Raw genomic sequence first — 22,999 nt, 5'->3', positions numbered from 1 at the left:
CAGTAACTTGTGACTATAATTAGAACCAAATCACTTAACTTCTAAAAATTTATATATATATTGTTGACAGTATTACAGATGTCCCCCATTTGCTCCCCTTGTCCCCCTCCACCCAGCCCCTGGCCCCACCCCAGTCCTTCACCGTACTATTATCTGTGTCCACAGGCTATTAGCCAAGCAACCTCAATTTATCAGACTTAAGATTTTCCCATTTCAGATGCTTATGTGGCAGTATTTTCTACAATGTCTTTTTTTGTGGATTTAAAAATTAAAAAAAACCACCAAAATCCTCTTAGATTGATTGGATAGGTACAGGTCAAGACACAAACATGGTTTAAAGAAAAATTATATATTTAAGATGTAAATCCTACTATAAAATCTACAGAGTAAAAGTAATTAGAAAAATATATAAGATGATGTAGAATTACAGCAGAGAAGAAACAGAAAAGATGAGAGAATTATCTTTGGACTCATAATTCCAAAGATAGAATTCCTAAGATATCAGAATTATAGCTGCACAGTAGGGCACCTTCAAGACTGAACCTTTCAGTGATGGGCAGCCCTTGATCAGGAAAGGTTCTGACCTGAGGTCAGGCAGTTTTACTAAGAGGTTTCACAGTCTAATTGATTAATGAGCAGGTCCCGCCAGGGTTGCCATGCCTTGAACTGTTCATGTCACTTTATGGTGCCATTTCGTCTGAACCTAATATTTCAAAAGCAGCAGTAACATCAGTCTCCTCTTCTGACATTAAAACCTCAAAGATTAAAAGCAAACAATAAATTGGGACGTGGTGCTAATGACACCATTACAAGATCATAAAGATGAACTGGAAACACCTTTTACGTGGATCAATCAAAATGGCTATGTAAAGGAAGCCCTTGCACTGGGGATGCATTTGGAAACCCATGTTTAATTACAGTGTATATCAACGGTTATTCATTAAAAGCTTGGAGTAGACAACTGTTTACTGTATAAAGCATTAGGATTAGACTATGTTTCCAGTATGATGCATGTTGAATGACCCTGCAGGAGGTCCTGAGGGCGCAGGAGGCACAGAAATGAATAGTCTGCTTTGACTTTATGTAGTTCAGTGAAAGTAATCTGGGGTGGTCAGCTTTTGTTCACTTTACAAAACTTAAACAAATTACATACAATTGGAATAAAAAATTCAAATACATGCACTAGTTTCAGGGCAAAAATTTCCATAACAAGGAACTAAACTAGAGCTACTATTACTCAGTTACAAGGATTATACTATATAATGATCATTAATTAATTGAGACTTATGATTTACATTATAACTGATTTTAATCCAATTGTGATTGTGATTGCCTATTGGCATTAGAGAAATAAAAAAGAAAAGAAGTTTTACCAGTGACTGAAGACTCAGAACTCCTTTGCTTGAATGGCTGGCTGCTCCATATACCTTTAATAGACTGTGAACTATTTTGCCAGCAAACTGCAAGGTCAAAGCCAAAGATTATATAGAAGACAGACGATTCTGATTTTGTAGATCAGAAAGAAAATAAGAATGGCTGTTTTTTATTGGTTTTGTTCTATCAATTTTTATACATATAACTAGAAAAAAACTTTATAATAAAAATCTTCAGTATTGTGTCTAAATTGCTCTATGCTTTAACTACTTTATCAATATGAAAAAGATTGTTTATAATTTAATTTTTGGTAATATATATTCTACTAAAAATATTACCTTTTAGCACAGTGCATTCCAGAGAACTCAAAGCAGTTACAAGGGAAATGAATAAAATTCACATCACTTTTATTAGTACTGTGTATTTTTAGAAAATCACCAAGAATAAAGAAACCAGACTGCACAGCATATCCTACTCTAGTGTGATATAGTCCAGAAGGGACAGGAAAAGAAATGGAGGCAGTTGAATCAAAATGTCAGGCCAATTTTTGTATTTCTTAATCTCTTACAAAACCTAACGGGTGTGGGCAGAGAGGAAGAATGAATGGACTAAATCCTGGCCTTTGCTAGAAAACAAGACAAGTGCCACGAACAGAACAGATATTGGGGAAATTCTGGGTGACAAAAAGCAGATGGAATCAATTTAAAGAAGAGTAGAGAACACATTAGTTTCACACACACACAGGAAAAAATAAAAAAGAATGATCTAGTAGAACTCAAAGCCCAGAGTTAACTAATAAAAGAGAAAGAAGGAATCTTGGGTCACTCTGTCAGAAGACCTGGGTGTTGTTTATATGGCTGGGCTGGTCCATTTCACTAAACAGAAGGCAGCGGAGGCTCGGATCTCAGGACAAAAGACCAGCGGCTCTCTAAAGAGAATCAAGTACTTTTCCTGGGGATAACTCCTTCAGTGGGTGAAGAAGTTGGTAATTCTGGATCTCAGGTAATTCTGGATCTCTGCGGTAGGTGAAGCGGGGGGTAGGGTTGGGTGTGGCTCTAAAGAATAAAAGTGTTCTGCCCAACCAAGGGACAGGGGAGATTTCATGGGTTTACAATCTGTGCAGTTGCACAGGGTCCCACGCTCAGAGAGACCTCATGTTTGGCTTAATGCTTTGCCGTGACTGTCTTAAAACAATAATTTACTCTTTGAACTTGTGTATTGAGAGTGAAGTCCAATAGGACAAGGGAACATATACAGGGGTGGGCAAAGGTAGGTTTGCAGTTGTAATACAAATAATACAATAATTAATACATAATAATACAAGGGTAAACTGTGTTTCGCATACTCACAACTGTAAACCTACTTTTGACCACCCTTGTATGTAAGCAGAGGTGAGGGTCCCAGCTCCTTGCTCCTCTATCTATATAGCATGTGGATGTCCCGGATTATAAGAGCTCAGTGACAATCAAAGCAAGTGCTAGCATCTTGCATTGACAGTGAGTAAGGACAGTGAGGGCTACTGGCAGCTCCCAGAGCCCAGGTTCTCTGTCCCCACCAGAACTTGCTGGAATGTAGAAGCAACAATACTCTATCCTGTCCTTTCTCACTCATCATTATGAGAAAAATGATGACATAGAAAGAAAGGAAAGGTAGGGGAATCCATAGGTGTGGTTTTTTTCTTCAGTCCTTCACTCACCAGTAAGGTGAAGGGAGAGATATTGGTAGAATGCATGCATAAAAGAGAGGGAATAAAAACACTGTCAGTTTTGTGTAATATTTTTACTCTTCTAGTAAGAATGTAATGCTATACCTACATGTATGGGTAAGGGAGCTCCAATTGTGTAATTTTGGTGATTCCACATACCAATTTAATGCTTTTATATTTGCTCTTAAAACTGGCATTGCACAATATAAACGGTAAAATTCACGATAATAATTTAAATTTTTCTTTACTGAGAACAGCATTAAATAGAAAATAAAAACACCATGACAAGGTGAAAGAGAAAGAAAAAAGCTCTATACATGTTAGTACCTTTAATATTTTTAAAAAACATTTTAAAAAAAGGGACTTCATATTTTCATTTGGTAGAGTTTTAGTCTTTGAGCACAGCCTTGAAGAAGAGGTTGCACTTAGCTTTCTTAGAAAGGAGAATGTCTTGATAGCCCAGCGATGATCCCTGTACTGTTTGCTTCTTTTCTCTCTGCGAACAGAGTTCTGACCATTACCATAGTTCTGACACAGTAATTGCATTCAGCGTTCAACCAAAGGCATTATTGGTAATTATTTTTACAATGGTTTTACTGAGTCAATACCAATTGATGGCACCTCTCAAATTTGCCCCCGTATCCCGGCCGGCACTGTGAAGGACCAGCTAGCAGGGGAAGTAATTAGCTGGAAGCACAGTGACAGGGACCTTCAGAGAACTGTGCGGCCACCAGAATGCATCTTAATGAGCAGCCTTTGAATATTGTACCTCCACCTTGTATCACTACTTCCAAAACATAAAGCATTCCCTAATTAGAGTCATTGTATCAGCCCACAAGATAAAAATCATATTGAAAATTGCAAAAGAACCCTAAATAAGAAGTTTGGTATGCTCCCAAACTGCAATGTATGCAAATATTTTATCCTAAAGGAAAAAAGACCTTGTCTAGGAGTAGAATAATTGGTCTGCAGTTACTGAAGCCCTGCGCCTCCCAACTCCCACTGATACACCGCCCTGCCCTTCCATTCGACTGTCCTCATAAAACTCAGTTGGAATCTCCCCTCACTTACAACTACTGCAACTACCAGTAAAGCAAAGTCTGCACCATCATATCAGGACTTAGAAATAAGACAGGGAGGGTACATTATTTCTGCAGTGCTTGTCAGCTCTGACTTGATAACTGATGTCAAGACAGAAAATTACAAACCAGTTGAAGGTTGGTCTTTAAACTATGTAAACCTCTGAAAAATAATGGAAATTTATTTTTTTGTTGTTTATTAAGAGGTATTTAATTTCCTTGCATGTGGTTTTTATTTGAGGGTTTGCTATCTTATAAATGGCGTTCACTTTCTGTTCAAGTATCCTAATAGAAAAATTACAGCAAAAAAATGTGTTTGTTCTGGAATCTTGGATTTTTACCCCCTCACAAGCAATAAATTTAATGATCTGTTAAAATGGGGCTTTTCTGAAGGGTTTTATTATGCGCACACAGCAGGGTTTGCTTTAAAATGGCTTCTCTTGCGACGAGAAACAGAAAATAGAGATGTGATAGGCCAGAGAACTTCATAAAAGAATGTGAGATCCGGGGTTCCTGTGGAAAGCAAGATGCCCACCGGGGAACAGCAGGTTCAAATATGATTTCCAGCTGTTTGAGTTCACTCTTCAAGTCAGTAGACATTTTATTTTACACACCTTAGAAAGGTCTCCTTTGTCTTTCTTTCACCATGTGTAAAATAAAACATAATGTTGTGAAAGAAAAGCCCCCCCCCCCCATATATATATAAGCAGAGACACATTAAAGAGCCTGGACCGATTAGGTAGTAAAGATGTAAAGTTGGATGGCTACAGAAGAGACCAAAGGGGATTATGAGTTCTGGCTAAACAACTCCAAGAGGTGAAAGCTGCTCTGAGCTCCAGATCGGAGGAACAGTATCATAAAAAGCAGAGTTAGAACAGAGACCAGAAGGCAAGTTAATCTATCTGAACTCAGGTTGACATCTACTTAAATGCCCAACATACATTTTTTAAAATTTATCTTTATTGTTGAAAGTATTACAGATGTCCCCTTTTTCTCTCATTGACCCTCTCCACCATATTTCTTCTTGATATTGTATAAATATTGTAACAGCTGATCAGAAGCAGCTACCTCTTACCTCTGCTTCACAATGCTTTCCCAGAGTTTCCCCCCGTCTCTAAAACAGAATAAATGTCTTTAGTGACTCTAAGTCCTTTGGGAGCTTTGGGAATGGGGCGTTGCTGTTCAGGGGGACAGTCTGAGTCGTGTAAGATGAGGAAGGTCTAAAGGTCCCCTCTACAGAGCCGGGAGGAGTTACCAACCTGTATTGTACACTTAACATTTTGTTACGAGGGTAGATCCAATGTTTTCTGTTCTCACCACAATTAAAAGAAAAAAGAGAGTTTTACAAAATCAGGAGATCACAGTACTGAGCCTTTCCAGTTCTCTAATTCTCTGGGGAGACTGTGGCACTGAAAAAAAATGCTAAAATGCAGTTCTCTATCTTATATAGTTACCTCCTATCAATCACAGTTGTTTTGTTTTGAAAGGAAGAAGAAGGTAATCTGGAAATGTTTTCATAAAATAACTGAGAGAAGTCTTATTAAGTGGGGATATATATTTAAGTGATTCGGAAATTATAAAGCAGTTTGCTGTACAAATGAGCGGTTCTTTCACTGCGATTCCATCATTACTGTCTGCCTCAAAGAGCAGCTCTCCATGATTGGTTTTCATCATCACATTAGAAAAAAAAATTACTGAAAAAAACCTGCACAAAATCTCAGTTAAATCTGATAAACAAATGCTGGAAGATGGGAATAAAATCAATTTCTCGTAGGAATGTGGAGATGGGCATGGCCCCTTCTCAGATGGGGGGCAGGAAGGAGGGGACGCCCTCCTCTCCTAAGACCTGCTTGGAGGCCGGGCCTGCAGCCGAACACTAAGCAGTGTAGCTCCTGGGAGGCTCCCACTTCAGGGTGAGAGAGGAAAGCAGGGAAGCTGGCTCTCGGGAGGTGGGCAGAGTCACTGTCACCGATGTGGAACTAACCACGGAACAAACCACACAGGCAGTTGGGACTGTAACAGGGAGAAAATTCACCAGTCATCCAGAGGCAGAAATGCGTGCATTCTGGTTTTGCTTAATGTTCATAGACAATAATGTATTTGACAAAGATTTCCCCTTTCATTAGCACTGTATATTCTTAAAATACCACTTTAAGAATGAGAGTATTATTAGGCTTATTTTCTTCATCTAAAAATTTATTATGTGTTATTTCATACATACAAAAACATGTAACATATGTATGATGGTAATAAACATAATGTAGCAAACAACTGTGATTACACCGTCAACCTTAACAAGTACAACTTGACCTGTGACTTCTCTCTGATGTCATTCTCTTGTGTATCCCACCCCCCAAAGAGAGCTGTTATCTTTAATTTCTCATTAACTTAGCTTGTTTTTAAAAATAGTTTTGGAAAACCTTTTAGTAGTTTAAAAAATAGTTTATGAACACATATATACACACTTGGTTTGGGTTTCCTTATATTTGAGTTCTCTGAAAATGCTGTCATAATTCATTAGTTATTTTCAATCCAACGTTGTATTTTAAGATGTATCTATGTTACTGTGAATTGCTGTAGTTCATTTTCACAGGGCAATACACTGCCCTTGTGTAAAAATACGCCACCAATTCTTCCATCAGTGGACACTACTAAGGCAGTTTCCAATTTTTTGCATTTATGGACAGTGGCTTTGTGAACATTCTGACTAATGCCTCCTGAGCAAGACATGCACAACTTTTGTTGAGTACAAGCAGGGGTAATTCAACTTTTTAACACAATGCACATCTTTTCACTTTTTATTTATTTACTAATTATTTTTGTCCACTTGACATATATAATTAAAAGAGGAAATAAAAAAACCCCATTATTTTACTAATCTGCCAAATTGCCCATGTTATTTATATATTTTGTACTATTCATAATTATAAAATAAATTATTTTATGATTACATTTTTGTTGTATTTTTTATAATATTTATATCTTCCTGGTAAGCTTACATTTTTATAATTTGATAGTGTTCCTGTTTATATGTAATATATTGATTGCCTTAAAATTTTATTTCTCATTCTATTTATATAGGATCCTTAAAATGAAAAAATTATAGAGACAGAGAACAGACTTGTGGTTGTCAGAAGTTACAGATGGAGGTTAGGGTGTGGTTATCAAAACATAGAGTGAGGGATATTTGTGGTGAGGAAACAGTTCTGTATCTTGACTGTGGTGTTGGTTACACAAATCAACAGATGTGGTGAAATTGCATAGAAATAAATACACACAAAATGAGTGCATGTAAAACCAGTGAAATCTGAATAAGGTCAATGGATTATATAAATGTCAATTTCAAAGTTGTGATATTGAACTATAATTATAAAATGTGTTATCATTGGAAGAAAAAGAGTGAAGGGTGCACAGGACACCTCTGTACTATTCTTGCAATTGCATATAAATCTACAATAACTTCAAAATAAAACATTTAATTAAAAAGAAATCCCACAATTTTCTTTTAAAAATTTTTTTTGATTTCAGAGGAATGAAGGGAGAAGGAGAGATAGAAACAACTATCGGCTGCCTCCTGCACACCCCGTCTTGAGGATCGAGCGATAACTTGGATATGTGTTCTGACTGGGAACTGAACCTTGAACTGGTGACCTAGTGGTGCACAGGATGATGCTCAGCCAACTGAACCACACCAGCCCAGGCTCCACAGCTTTCTTTTGACTAGGCTTCACCTGGTATTTTTTTCCATTATTTTACTTACAAAATTTATATTTTCTTATGACTTACATATAACTTATAAACAGTGTTTGGTTAGATTTTCATATTTTAATCTCATTTGAAAATCTATGAATTTCAGCTAAAAATTTTGTTCCATTTATATTTATTGGGATTACTAACATCTTACTTTTGAATTTTTATTTTGTCTAAATTTCCTTTTCCTCTACTTTTCCCCTTTTCTTTTTTTTATTGGCTGAAATTTTTAATTATACTTTTATTCTGGTTTTATGTTTTTTTCTTCAACTAATTTAGGAGTTATAAACTGTTTTATTCTTTTAATGGTATAAAAACTTACCATAAGTACTTAATATCTTTAATTTTCAAGCTTAAGTTTTGGCCATCCTCTTGAGAAAAACAAGTAACTAGAAAATTAAACTTTGACTCACCCTCTCTACTTATATGCTATTGTTGGCCAGCACTGACTTCTGTTTTATTTTTAATGTTTTTGTAATTTCACAATTTAGACATTACCATTATTAATTTTGGAACATATATCATTTTTTGTACAGGTGAACAAATTTCCATGTTCTTGTGCTTTTTAGCTAGAGTGGTTTACTTTCTTCTTAAAATATTTCTTTTATAGAATATTTTTGAGGGTCTGTTGGTAGCAAATTTTCTGCTTTTGCTTATCTATTTTTTAATATTTGTTATTGCAAAAAAAATAATTTTGCTGACGACATATTTATGGCTGGACTGTATTTTTATCTTAGTAATTTAAATGTATTTGTCCAATGTCAACTGACTTTCATTGTAGCTGTAGAGGAGTCTTGTTGCATTAGGTTGATCTTTTTTTTTTCCTGGGTCCTTTTAGCAAAGGTTGGGAAACTACAGTTCACAGCCTCTGTCTTATTCTTGTATGGCCCTCAAGCTAGAATAGGTTTTATATTTTTAAAGCATTAAAAAAGAAGAACTTGAGACTATAATCCTACTGACACACAAAGCCTAAAACAGTTACTTTGGTGTCCTTTTCAGAAAAAGTTGGCTAAACCCTGTATATCTTATCTCTCTCCCATTCATATTCTCTCTCTTTTTTTCTCTCTCTTTCTCTCTCTCATATTCCTCTGTTGTTGTTTTTTTTTTTTTTTGTAGTTTCTCTACAGCATGATAGGTATTTATTTTGCTTATTCATTCTTATATAACTTCTTAAACTTTGGGCTGAACTTATAGGTTTAATCTATTAAAAATAATTTCCATCATTGTTTTTCAAGTATTGTCTCTCCGTTACTTTTTTTATTGATAGGATTTTCCACTCTACTCTCCATGTCTCACAAACTCTTTCATAATTTCTATCTCCTTTTTACCTAAAAACTGCATTGTGGGCCATTTTCCACCCTCATCTCGTTTTATTTATGTCTAAATTGTTACAGATAACTCATATATTGAGTGTTTCTGTTATTATGTTTCTGATTTCTAAAAGTTCTACTTTCATTTCTAAGCTATACTTTGTCCTAATTTTATTTCTAAGCATTCTACTTTGCTCTCTGTCGGTTAGTTTTCAGCAATTTCTTGTTCCTTTCTGATTTTAAATTTACTCTTTAAATATTTATGCATATTTATCTTCTGAATTTAATAATTATAAAATGTGAAGTGTGTATGCATTAAATATTACTTTTTACATTAATTCTCACCATTGGTGTCTCATATACTTGTAAGATGACTATTTTTTTGTGTGGCTCCATACTTGGTTTAGGTTAATATATGAGAATCTTTAGGACTTAAATTTAGATTACTTTCTTGCAAAAAAATTTTGGGTTCCCTTCTGGTTGGGTCAAACTTGCCCCAAATTTGATATTCATCCCTTTAATAGCCCTAGACTAATGCAGAATATCAGGTTGGCATCTCTACCTTGTGATAATGCAGGCTTAGCCTTCCTATCTATTCTGTTATTTTAGCTCCCTTACTGGTGTTTGCCCCATACAGGTTTCACCTACAGTTGGCTTATAGACATTAATCAAATTCCCTTCTCCATCTTTTCTTGTTCTTCATCTTTGCTCTTTTTTTTTTACCCTTGGGGATTTCCCTGGAAGCACAAGTCTTTAAACATTGTTTGTGGTAGTTTATCAGTGATTTGCTTGTAGAAACATTATTCTTTAGAATATATGTTGGGATTTAATACTGTAACAAAGAAGTCCTTTAACTACCTCATCTTACAGATTAGGAAACTAAAAGTCAGAAAGATTATGCACTTTTCTAAAGTAATACAGGTCAAAAGTGGCAGAATTGGCATTATTACTTATGATTTCTAATTCTAATTCCAATGTTTCTTCTACTTGTTACCATATTAAAAATGACTCTCATGAATGAATTCCATTATTATTGGCTCCTTTGAACCCAAAGTGTAGTATAATCTGAACTACCAGTTCATCATCACTTACTTTATGTACATTTGTATATGTCATTTATTTTTAATGCATATCAATTTTGATTACATATCTAGACTGGAAAATCCCTGAGGTTAAGGCAACTAGCCTGCCCTTATACCTTTGTTCCTTTATCGTTTGAATGTCTCAGAGAATTCATTTCCTTTTGACCAACTTATTCACTAATTGTTTATGACTCAATATGATCCATGTAAACTCTTTAAGTCCCACTCTTTACTCTGTCTCTCTTCTCTTTCTGCTTGAGGCAATGTCTCAAGTATACAAAAAAATGCTATATTCTCCATATAAAGTTCTTCTCAATTCTGCTAAAAGGGAAATCATGCATTTTAGTGACCTGTACATAGAGTAATACAAGCAATGATATACAGCTTAGTATTTTGCCAGAATAAAGTTAAATAGATAGCAAACCATTTATCAAATAAAAATAAAATGTCACAACCAAAAAAAAATTTGTTTTATTTTTTTCAATTAAAAATATAGATGAGTATAATTCAATTTTAAATAAAATTTATGTTAAAGAATAGATTTCTTCAGTTTATTAAATTTCAATAACATTCTTTTAAATAGTTTATGTTTATATGGAAACACTTCTGTTAATATTAATTGAGAACTAAGACATTTAAATTTCACATTTATATATTTTCATTGATATTTAAATAGGAGGTTGATGAGTTTATGCTTAATTCAGAATTAGTAGAAAAGTAACATAAAATGCTGCATGGAATTGATCATGAATTTTAGCAAAGGCCTATTTTGAGGATATGGTTACCTTCCCAATTTGAAATGCTTCATTAACCTTATACAGAGATTTAATGAATTCAGAATTATATAATACAGAAGAGAATTTTGGAAATTAGTAACTGATATTAATCTGTCTAGTTCTCCTTAAAGAAAAGAGCCCACAAATGTAAGAAGAGCAGAGTGTCTGCCCAAACTGATGAGTCTTTGAATATAAAACCAGAAGCAGGTTCCCTGTAGGGTGTCATGTCTCATTAGAAGCTTAAAAGTATACTCAAAGGCTGATAATATCGTATAGTGCAGAAAGAGGCAACTTTAACATTCATTGTAGCCAGAAGGCACTTTGAAGTTTAATATAGAGAGACTCTGAATAAAAGAAAATAGCACAGAACAGGAAATTAGTCCTTGTGAAAATTATCTCTGCCACTCATTTTCTGAGTGGCAATTCTAAATGAGAGTTTATGACAATAGAGATATTTAACATGTTATAAAGACTATCAGAATATACATCTTGTAATTTCACAACTTGGTTTTCTTATTTTTATTAAATTAAAGTGACTTTTTAATTCATAGATATCAGGTCCAATCACCCAAAATATCATTTCCCCAAGAACCTCTAAGACACCTGGAGCAAAATGATGCAGCCTGCTGCAGTGACAGGCCAGAAATTAAGGGTGGGACTAGGGGAGTATAAGGATTGCTTTGTATGTAAGAAAATTTTGTTGGCTAGAAGAGGAATACTTATGGAAGCAACAATAAAACATTAGCACCAACTCAGAAGTGTGTAAGAGCCTTCCAAACTAGTTTCAAAAGGTAAGAAACATGGAATATCGTATTATCTCTGTTTGGCTACTGTTGCTGAGTTGGAACATAGGAAATGAATAGACATTGAGTAGAGAGTTGCTGCTTTCAGTGTCTAAGCTAGAAAGGTTCATCCTAAAAGTCATAAAAGTTTCTGTGCAGAACTGCCTCACTGGCCTTGATCATGTGTGTGTGTCAGAGGAGATGGGTCTTGGCTTTATATTCCAAATTCATAACCTTGGATCTGTGAGCTCTACACTATGCTTTCCTTGTGACTTCCAGTCTTCATGATTCTATAGCAACTTAAAATGGGTTAGCCCTTGTGCCAGTGTGGGAGCTGATGGGACTCCCTCTTTTTGCAGGGTTGAGCCTGAAGTCGCTATGGAATCATGAAGACTGGAAGTCATGAACGAAAGCTGAATGTGAACAAAAGCAAAGACAAACTAGAACCTGCAGGGACAAACTGGAAATGACAATGACTACTGAAACTGCGTGCATCGTTCGAGAACTGCAACCTTGATTTTGTGTGACCTGCAGGAATAACTTGTCCCTTCTCCACAGCTGCACATATATGTCTAGGAGAGAGAAACTGAGGTTTTTTTCCCCTTAATTTCTCTTTATACTTTTTTGACAATATCCTTCACTGGCCTTACATTACTCACAATAGTCTTGTATTCACTGTGGTGACGAGTAACACATCCTTGTGCCAGATTTCAAGAGTTTTCGAGTTTTGAATCTGTTGTTCAGAAAATGGTCTTCATGAGCAAAGCATCCAGAATTTTTCCTCTCTGCCTAACATCAAGACTGACGTTTGGATGATGCAGGAGGAAATGGAATCAGTGGGTGTTTCCTGAAGGACAATATCCCTGAGGTGAGGGTGAGATTCGTAGATAGTTCCTAGTACTAATGCCGGATCCTTTTAGAGTGGGTGTGGCTACACAATTCCAGAAACTAACTGTTAGGGGTTGAACTGTGCTCCCCCCACCCTGCCCCAGCCGAAAAAGGAGATAACCACCAGGACTTCACATCGTAACCTTACTTGGAAATAGGATCATTACAAATTAAAATAAAGTCATTAGAGTAGGTTATATTCTAATGACTGGTGTCATTATAAAAAGAAAAATTTCAGGCACAGAGATAGACTTGCAAAGACGAAAAAAGATGTGAAAACACACAGGAGGATGTCTTGTAAAGATGGAGCAGAAACTGGAATGATGCAGCCATAAGCCAAGAAACATCTGGGGCAAGCAAAGGGTAGAAAAGGAAAGAGTCTTTCCCCTACAGGATTCAGAGGGGCCATGGTCCTGCTCACGCCCTGGTTTGGGACTTCTGGCCTCCAGAACTGTGAGACAATACATTTTTCTGCTCTTTGCATGTCTGGGTTTTTCTCTTTATTTTTTCTTTTCACTGCCACCTCCTCCAAGAGGTCTTCCCTGGCCAACAAATCTAAAGCCCCACCATTGCCCGCTTAGCATCTTTGTCACCTGTGTCCCTCCTTAAAACATAAGCTGCATGAGGACAGGTATTCGTCTCATTTGTTTACTGCTTTAGTCCCTCTGTGCCCAGCATAGTGACTCCTACCTCATATGGTCTCAATAAACACTTGGTGAAACAACCATCAGTCCTCTTCACTGATATGAAGTAGAAAAGTTACTCAGATAAATCATCAAATATTTTTGAGCTTCTTGCTGATTTTTGGATTTAAAATACACAGATTCTGAAGCCAAGGTTATTGGATTTAAATCTGAACCTTATCATTTTATAACTCTGACCTAGGACTCACTGAATAACCTCTTCGTTATTTGGTTTCCACATCTGCAAGATGGAGGTAATATCTATACCCATGGCATTACATTGTCATAATGATTGAATAATTGTACATTAAGTATTTAGAACTACTCCCAGCACATGGTCAATGCTATATAAATGTTTGCTGCTATTATTATTATTACTAAAGATATGCAAGATATAGTATTATTTGCAATAGTTGATAAAAGGTGAGTAAGGCCATGTTCTCAGCCCACAAGGACTTAACCGTATAGGTAAAGAGACTATAGAAATTAAGTTATTTAAATAAACTTACCAACTTAAAGCAAATGAAACAATACAAATATAAAATGTATAATTTGTGGTCATAATTGTAAAATTGATATAAATAATATGATTATGAATCATATAGTTATTTCCAAATGAACAGTACTACTTAGTACTGATTTCACCATGTCTTGTTATCTGGATTACAAAGCTGTCTCAAGAAGCATTTAAAAGGGGCTTCACTAGAGTTTACAAATTAACTACTCCTGAAGTATTTCTTGAAAATAAAAGTTATCTAATGATGCAAAGAGATCCAATGACTGGCAGAAATCTACAGGAGAATGCAGGATGTCTTGGGGCCTCTCGGCAGGTGCCCCAAATTTAGGATTAATATGCTGCTTACCTCTTGAGTATTCTTTCTCAGGGAGGAAGTCTTGAGCCAAACAGTTCGGCTTTGCCGTTAAAATCTCTTAATATTCAAAGCTTGTCTTCAGGATTTAGAGATCTTATTAGAACATCCCGTTTTCAGCTACCAGTTGGAAGTATCCAGACTCTCAAGCATAATGAATGGAAAAGACGGTAGTTTCTGAGCCATCTGGCCATCTGTGCTAGGTAGTTCCAAGCAAATGCCCTGAGAAATTAGATTTCGCTTGCAAATTTATAAATTGGGGCCTGATTCTCTGTGTTTGTTTAGTGCCCCTCCGCTGGGCAGCAGAGGCACTAAATGGTAATGACAAACTCAGACACGCACATTTAGGTGATTATTTTGGATTCCAAACACCTGCGCCAAGAGTTGGTTGCCAGCCAATAATCCCAGTTATCCTGCAGCTGCCATGAGACTTGTTTCATATGTGGGCGAGGAAAAGATCATATATCTCACCCCCTTTCCCCTCACACAGGCCCTATCTCTGATTTTCAGGTCTTTCTATATTTGCTTCAATCAATGCTATAACACATTAAGTGGTATTTATGGAAAATTAATTCAGAACACTACAATTAGCAAGCACTGTAAGCCTGGAAATGCTGATGCAAAGCATTCAACTACAAAATGGGATTTATCTATAATAAAATTTGTATAAAATTACCTAGGACATTTACCAGTATTGACTTGATTGATGCTTAAATCTTGGTTTTTAGTTCATTTATTTGAGGTACTACATATGGCTATATTCCCAAATGGAATGTTATCTTTGAATATGTAGTTTAAATATTTTCAGAATCATGTTAGAGGCACTAAAATCCAATTTGAATCCCACTGATGGAAAATTTTCAATGTTCTTTGTGTATCAGAAAGACATACTCAAAGTATTAACTACATATGTTTTTAATTTCAACATCTCATAAAGAATTTTTCCTAGAATAAATCAACCCTCTTCCATTTCCCTTCCTTTCCCTTTCCCTTTCCCTTTCTCTCCCTCCCTCTCTCCCTCTCTCTCTCTTTTTTCTTTGACTCTCTGTTTCTGTGTGTCTATCTGATGGAATAGCAAGTTGTGACCATGTTGATTCTAGGCAGTGACTCCAGAAATGAAATCAGATTGGCAGCTCTAAAAGTCAATGGCCAAAATCAAAATATCCTCAATCTTTGGGTGTGTGCATAATGAAGTATTAAACAGTTCAGAATTGAATAATATTGTCACTCTCACTAGTTTCCAAACTCCTAATCATCTGAGGAGAAGGTGTTCTGGATAAAATGCAAATTTCTAGGCCCTAACCATTGAGATTCTGATTCAATAGATCTGAAATGTGACTTATATTTTGAAAATACCCCAATGAGTCTTATGGGATCACTTAGGTGTTAAGGGATCCAGAAGCAGCACTTTCAGAAATAATTTGCTCAAACATTGCTCAAACATTCTCCAGTATCTTTCTTTCTAATTTCTCAAGATCTTGTCTTTCTTTTTCCCAGAGCCAAAATCTCACCCTCCTTTATTGAGTGGAGTGGTTATGGGGAGCTGTCCAAAAATTCAGCAGTGCAGCAGAGACTCAAACCCCCCTTCTGTCGCCCTGACCCATATAAGGCCAGTCTCCTTAGCATGGACTCTGACTGACTGACGGGGCTGTAAGGGTCGTTAGCACACCTCCGTTTTCAAGTCGGTGCACAGCAAGAGAGTCAAGTGGACCACCACGGGGGCCACTTAATTTACAGAAAAAAAGGAACTCAGCAGTGCTTACCCTTCTATAACAGGAGAAACAACTTTGTATTCATTTTACCCTCTAAAATCTGATGACAAATAAATAGACTGAGCTGTTACAATGATGGGTTAATAAAAATAAACAACACATGTAGGATAGTGTTGGGGAAAGGGCAGTGCAACTGTGACTGGTGTGTTTTATTTCTAACGTTGGAATGTAGGTTCATTATATTATTTGTACCTATTTGATTTAACTAAATATTTAAATAGAATAATATTAAATATTTATCTAGAAACATAGAGGTAGGTGATGAAATAAATAGAAAATGGTTGGCTGGCTCTGAGGAGCAAAAATTGGGAGTGGGGAAGTCGAAGATCATACAGGAAACTTGTTTTGTTTTTTGTTACAAATCTTATAGTACTAGTTGACCTTTTAAGCTATATAATGCACTGTTCAATAAATGCAAAAGTTAGATTAAAAATTTATAGGACACTAATTTAGCTAATGTTTTTGTTGGTTTGGTTTTTAATTTTTTGCTTTGCTCTTTTCTAGAAACAAGCAAATCAGCATAGGTGGTAATCTTGTGAAACACTTTTTAGAGAGAGCAAAATAGAAATGTGTGTTTTCCTTATTATCCATTTTGTTTTTTTCTTTACACTATTTTGATCTGGGTTCTTTATTTTTTTTATTTTTATTTTTTAAATATATCTTTATTGATTTCAGAGAGAGGAAAGGAGAGGGAGAGAGAGATAGAAACACCAATGATGAGAGAGTCATTGATCGGTGGCCTCCTGCACACCCCTGCTGGGGATCGAGCCCGCAACCCGGGCATGTGCCCTGAGGGGAAATCAAACCCCGATCGCCTGGATCCTAGGTTGACGTTCAATCGCTGAGCCACGCCCGGTCGGACTGGGTTCTTTATTTTATAAGCTTTTTAAATTGCTTTAATATTTTCTGCCTTTTCAGAATTTTCCAAAGCCATAAAATATTTTATTAAAGATCAATTATTTTACCGGTTTTTAAATCATTAATTTCAATTCAGAGTGTTTCTGTGAATCCAATAGTCTCAAATATAAATTACCTTTTTTGGCGCAGCTTCCTAATTCGTCTCATGGCTGTGTGGTGTCCCAGTTCCACGGGTCTGTTTACCACTTCAGCAGTCTGTATAGCATTTGAATCTGTCAGTTCCTGATTTCCTTAAGATTAAATTTCCTTTAATGTAGCAAATACCATTGCCTCAGGTCCAATACAGTGAAGTGAAGGACAGGAGCCTGTCCCTGTGCCCTGATCGAGCCTATGCCCTGACCGGGAATTGAGCCCAGACCACCTGGATCCTAGGTGGACACTCAACCGCTGAGCCACGCCTGGCCAGGCAGAAAATGCTATCAACTTTATAAGATTAAGTTATTTAATAATACAGCTAATGCTTGTGCATAGCACTCACCATGTGCCCCACTCTATTGTAAGCCTCTTGTGTATAAGCATTATTTAATCCTCAAAACAACCCAGGAGAGAGTCACTCTTATCAACATCTGAATTTTATAGATTAGGAAAGTGATGCTGGGCAACTGGGTTATGGTGGCGCTATGACCGACAACAGACATGGTTTCTCCTCTTAGGGAGCATGTATAAAATATAAAAAAATAGGCAATTAAAATCAAGTATGCTTAGTATCTAGGCATGAGCACACAGGTGGTGGGATGGCAGGAGAGAATGTGAGGCTCCAATCTGCTCTAGGGGGTGAAGGAAAACCCCTCAGGGCAGAGCTGGCCCCATTTGCCGAAGTAGTAAAAGCTAATCTCCCAGAGAATCCTGGAGATGACAGTGAGGATGGTCTCAGGTGGCGTCCTTGGGTAGTTGGGTATCAAAGGCGGGAGCTGATGAAAAGGCTCTTTAGGATGGATAGAGAAAATCTAGACCTAACCTTTTCTTGAGTAACATTCACAGGCGCCCACTGGACGGTGAAAGTTATCGGGGGGTAGTCAGCGCTGGTCACGGGCAGACCAGGGTGTGACCAGGCTGCCTGGCATCTCTCCACTTTGACTCTCAGGGAGAGGGCAGGACAGAAAGCCACTCCTCTGCTCACCCTCCCCGCCTCCTTTCAGTCAATGAACAGGTAATAGTCTACTTACTACACGCCAGGCCCTGCTGGAAAATAGCGGGAATATGACAGAGACCTGTCCTTTCCTATGGGAAGCTAACAACAGCGAGGACTTCACTACTGAAATTATCACTCTTGCACAGGGAAAAAACCATTTTTTTAAAGTAATATTCTAGAAAGGGCAGACTCGGGCTCATTTCTAATTGACATTTCTTTTGAGGATAGGACTGATAGAGGAGCTTAGGTTGAAGCAACAGTGTAAAGCATAAATAATATATAAAAACTGTTAGAAAGAAGGTGACATTTGCTTGTTGTCTAACTCTAATCAAGAGCATAAAATTGGTAAATCAAAACATGAATCAGCACTGACCAATGGTGAGGAGTGACAATGATAATGATGATAACAATACACTATTAATAAGAACAGAAATATGACTGAGCATTTAAAACGTGTCGAGCACTGTGCTAAATTTTCTATACACAATATCTCACTCAACCCTGAAAACCTTTTGTAGCTGAGAAACCTCAGGCTTCAGTGAATTAAATATCCAGTCCAAAGGCACCCAGAAAGCAAGAGGCAAAACTGAGATTCACATCCTTATGTGTCATGATACTTTCCGGAACGTCCTAAACTAAGATACACTGAGAACGGCTTGGGTGAAATCCAATCCCTAAGCAGGGAATGGACCACACAGCTTCCAGTCAATCAATAAAACTGTTTATTTAGTATTTTATTTGTGATTATAATATTTTAAATAGTACACAGAGTTTAAAAGAGACATAGTAGTACACATCTCTCAATTGTGTGGCCCCTTTTGCTTTATCCAGAGTCTGATGAATCAGTTCTTCCCCAAAACATGCCATAATGCCATAAATATTCTAGGTTTTAATTTTACACATAGTTCAGCTTTACTTCAATGACTTCCTGTACCAGTCAAGGCTGTAACAGGAGACAGATAGTTCTGGAACAGAAGTTACTAAAGGCACTACTGACAAAGGGTGAGTGGAAATAAAGGAGCCAAACAAGGGATGCTGAAGCACTACAGGGCCTGCAACAGAGGGGGAAGCTATGGGGTCTCCACACCTGAAGGGTAAGCAGAGAGCACAGCCACCCCAACCTGGGAAGAGTGACTGCAACTGGGGGAGAGCTGCGGGGCTCTGGCCCCAGGTCCGGGAACACAGCCACTGCCCTCCCGCAGTGGGGGCCAGGGAACCGGTGCCCGACCTCATCCCCGGGGCGCCTGCTGTGCTGCAGGGCCCCCCGCTGCCTGGGCCCGGCAGGAGCTGGAGCGCAGTGAGCTAGGCCCGCGGCCTGCAGGCAGGGCAGCCTCCTGGCGTCTGGAGGCTGAGGTGACGGGGGGAGCCTAGGTTGGCTTCATGGTTTCTGGCCACCCGGTGGACAGGGGTGTGGCGCTCCCTCAAAAAGGAATCTAGGAGAGGAAGATGCAATTTTTCATGTATGTATTCAAAAAGTATCAAAAAGATACACTTTGAAACTAAGTGCATCCCTTTAAAAGGAGTTCCATTTTGGAAGAAATAGTTATCTCCTGCCATCCCTCTGATGGTTTTGATAAATGTGAGTTGATTATATTTAATTCTTACATATGTATACATATAATGTTGAAGTTATATAAAAAATAATAATAATTACTCTTCTCCACCAGGGAAGCTGTGTTTAAATTTGCCTGAGATTTATTTACACACTGACTGATAGGGATGCATGTCTACTCGGAGGACAAGTAGAAAGAGCCAGATCCCTTGGAAAATGCTGAAGAAACAAAATAAAACAAAAAATAAAAATAAAAATGAAAATGCAGTTTTATAGCTGGGGTGGAGGGTAGAATTTTATTCACACTTGTTTCTCTAATGGGGAAGGAATTTCCACTGTACTCCTGGGAGAAACAATACAGGAGGGATCTTTTGTGCCTCTCTCTTCATGCCTCAGGGAGAGAGGACATCTGACAGGTGAATGGTCCCAGAGAGTCCATCTCCCACTCTCCTCCCCTTCCCATTTTCCTCTGCCAGACAAGGAAGAGTTGCTGTTCATCTATGAGTTGAGTTTATTAGAACACCCTCTGACTCTACAGGTTGTTTTGGGGAGGTGGGGTGGCCTGTAGCTATGGATGAGTACAATTAATTCATGGCACCATCAGGTCACAGTTGTGACCTAGATGTTAACTGTATTCTCCAACTCAGGTTTACCAATAGTAAAGCAAACATATTGATCCATCCGTCTAACACATACATCATTTCAATTGGTTTGCAACTTAGAAGGAGAGGGAAATGATGATCTTCATTACTCCATCCTGAAAAGAAGCTCAGCAACCGCTCTATTGAAGAACAAAATAACATGAGATCTCTCTTTCCTGATTCTCTGTTTAACCTGGAGCACATGCACTTCGTGTACCTCTAATTTGCCCACTTGGGTTGAGTCAGCCCATCACAGGAGTGGATGACTCATGACATAAGCCTCAGGTGCTAGAAGGGAGAAACGCTGCTGAGAGATTATGCAGAAACCGATGGAGCAGCTGAGGTCCAAATTTCACAGTTTCCAGTCATGTGCACATAACACTCAGTTCTGCTCCTGTCACCACTCCCTCTCCAAGCATTCTATTCAAAGCAATACCAAGAAATAAAGGAAAACAAACAAAATCCATACCTTCCAATACCTTCTCTTGCTCTCAAGATGAAGTGTGAAATCTCTGACAGGATCAGAGCTCTGGCCTTTTCTCCCACTCAAGATTCATTTTGTACCACAATCCCCTTCACTCTGTTCCCTATCCTCAAACTCATCCTTCTGTCACAGGGCCTTTGCATGTGCTGTTAGGGCTACTTGGAATGTTCTCTCCACCCTTACCATAGTTAACTGTTCCTCATGATTCCTATTTCAGTTTAAGCTTCTCTTCTTCAGGGAAACTTCCCTGACTCCATAGCCTAGGTTATTGATTCTGGTATATGTTCTGGTATGGAAAAGTCTGGGCTGGCTTCATGAATGGTGTGGATTCTGCAGCCCTTTGGGTGCAGAAAGAATCCTTTGTCCATTTAACACTTCAGGGGTATTTTATCAAGGGAAGTACAACTTTGCTAATTGGAATTTCATGAAAAGAAATTTATCATTTTCATTACTTAATCTCTCCTGTCTTTTTAAACTAAATTTGTTGGGGTATGTTGATTAATAACATTATGTGGTTCACGTGTACAGTTTTATAACACATCATATACGTACTCATCTGGTCTGCTTCCTTCACTATATGTTTGGCCGCTTTTACCTAAGTCTGCGCCCTCCCCTCCCCCTTCCCCTCTGCTAACCTCCCTACTGCTGTCTGTGACCATGAGTTTGCTTGTCTTGGTTCACCTGCTGCTTTCTGCCCTACATCCCACATATGAGTGACATCACAGGGTTCTTGACTTTTTCTATCTGACTTATGTCACTTAGCATGATGCTCTTAGGAATCATCTATGTTGTCACAGATGGCAAGCTTTCATCTTCTGTATCACTGTAATCCCTCTTCTGGGCATCTACGCCAAATTCTTCGAGACATGGAAACAACCTACGTGTCCCTCAACGGATGGCTGAACAAAGAAGACTTGATATACATATACAACGGAAAGCTACTCTACTGCGATCTTGTGTCACGTTTTTCTTGGTCTCCTCTTGTCCCACAATGAGGGGTGTGCCTTGTTCTTCTGATGGGCTTGCGCTTTCATCTCTCAGACTGGGCCTCCACATTTTCCAAAGAGCCCGGCCTCTAACTTTGCTACCCGGTTTCTCTTTAATATTTGGTAAGCTCTCTTCTTCCTTTCATGCTAATTACCTCCCCATACGGATGTAGTAATAAAGAAATTGGGGGTACAGCTTAATACTAACTCCTGTAGAAACCACTAGAACGTCTCATGGTGCCATTTATGACGACTCCACAGCCTGTCTGCACTGTGGGAAGCAGGTTCACTTTGAAGCCTGTTTAAATCAACCTGTAAAACTGCCCGAGACACTAACAGATGATTTACTGAAACTGAGGTATAACTATTGTTTCTCAGCTGATGGTGTTCCTCTAGCAAAACAGCAGCTGAGTGAGTTTTACATGATTTGCTTTTAAGAGACCCACAGCCTTCACGGTTCACATTTGTCTTATCCTGCAGTTGTGGCAACTCCTCTCCCTAGTCCCCTACTTTGCAGACATTAAAGTGAGATCTGAGGGCCGTGACTGCCAGCAGCAGCTTGTGCGGCCCCACACACACTTTCATCACCGCCTTGTACAGCTCCCGGCAAGTTTTTAACATATGCCTTCAACTGCACCCGTGAATGAGAATTATTATCAGCTGCAGGATTTCATTCTTGTTTGTGTTGATGAATGATTTGTTTGTTCTTCTAGGGGCTGGAACAGGAATCACGTATCTCCCGGAACCCAGAGAGAGATGCATCCCTGCAGCAGCTTTTAAAACTCTTCTAAGCCTGACGTTATTACAATTCTAAAGATCAGCTGGCCATGGTCAAAATAATGTATTTGGGGATGTGCAGAGTCCACATAGCCCCCGAGACTATTGTTCAACTGCAGTGAAATAAACAGTAATTTCGATTTTATGTAACCACCTGTCAGAAGCCATTCAAATGAAGACATGCAACAAGGTCTTCCCCTTCTGTTCCTTTCTTCACAATCTCAGGCAGAAACACCATCTCTCCTGAGACAAAATCCACACTTTATTTTCCTGTAGTTTCCTCCGTACCAACCCTTCCCCAGCTCCATTTCAAAGCTCAGTGTGGCCCTACCCTCATTTTGTCCATTAGGAAATCCCTGGTCCCTATTTCAGTTACTTCCTGCTAGGCTTAGGTGCCAAGCACTGGTTATGAGTTTTACATGCATTTTCTTTCTTTATC

At 38.0% G+C, this 22,999-nt stretch overlaps 1 protein-coding gene across 1 annotated transcript in view; it reads right to left on the bottom strand.

Annotated features, from left to right (window-relative positions):
• KCTD8 (potassium channel tetramerization domain containing 8) overlaps positions 1–22,999 on the bottom strand; it is a 171,270-nt gene that overhangs the window by 14,720 nt on the left and 133,551 nt on the right. The window lies entirely within an intron of this gene.

Source organism: Miniopterus natalensis, chromosome 1, assembly GCF_054644295.1.
Source record: "Miniopterus natalensis isolate mMinNat1 chromosome 1, mMinNat1.hap1, whole genome shotgun sequence".
In the NCBI taxonomy this organism is placed as follows: domain Eukaryota; kingdom Metazoa; phylum Chordata; class Mammalia; order Chiroptera; family Miniopteridae; genus Miniopterus; species Miniopterus natalensis.
The sequence above is the reverse complement of the archived record's forward strand: the minus strand, read 5'-3'. Positions and strand labels throughout refer to the sequence as shown.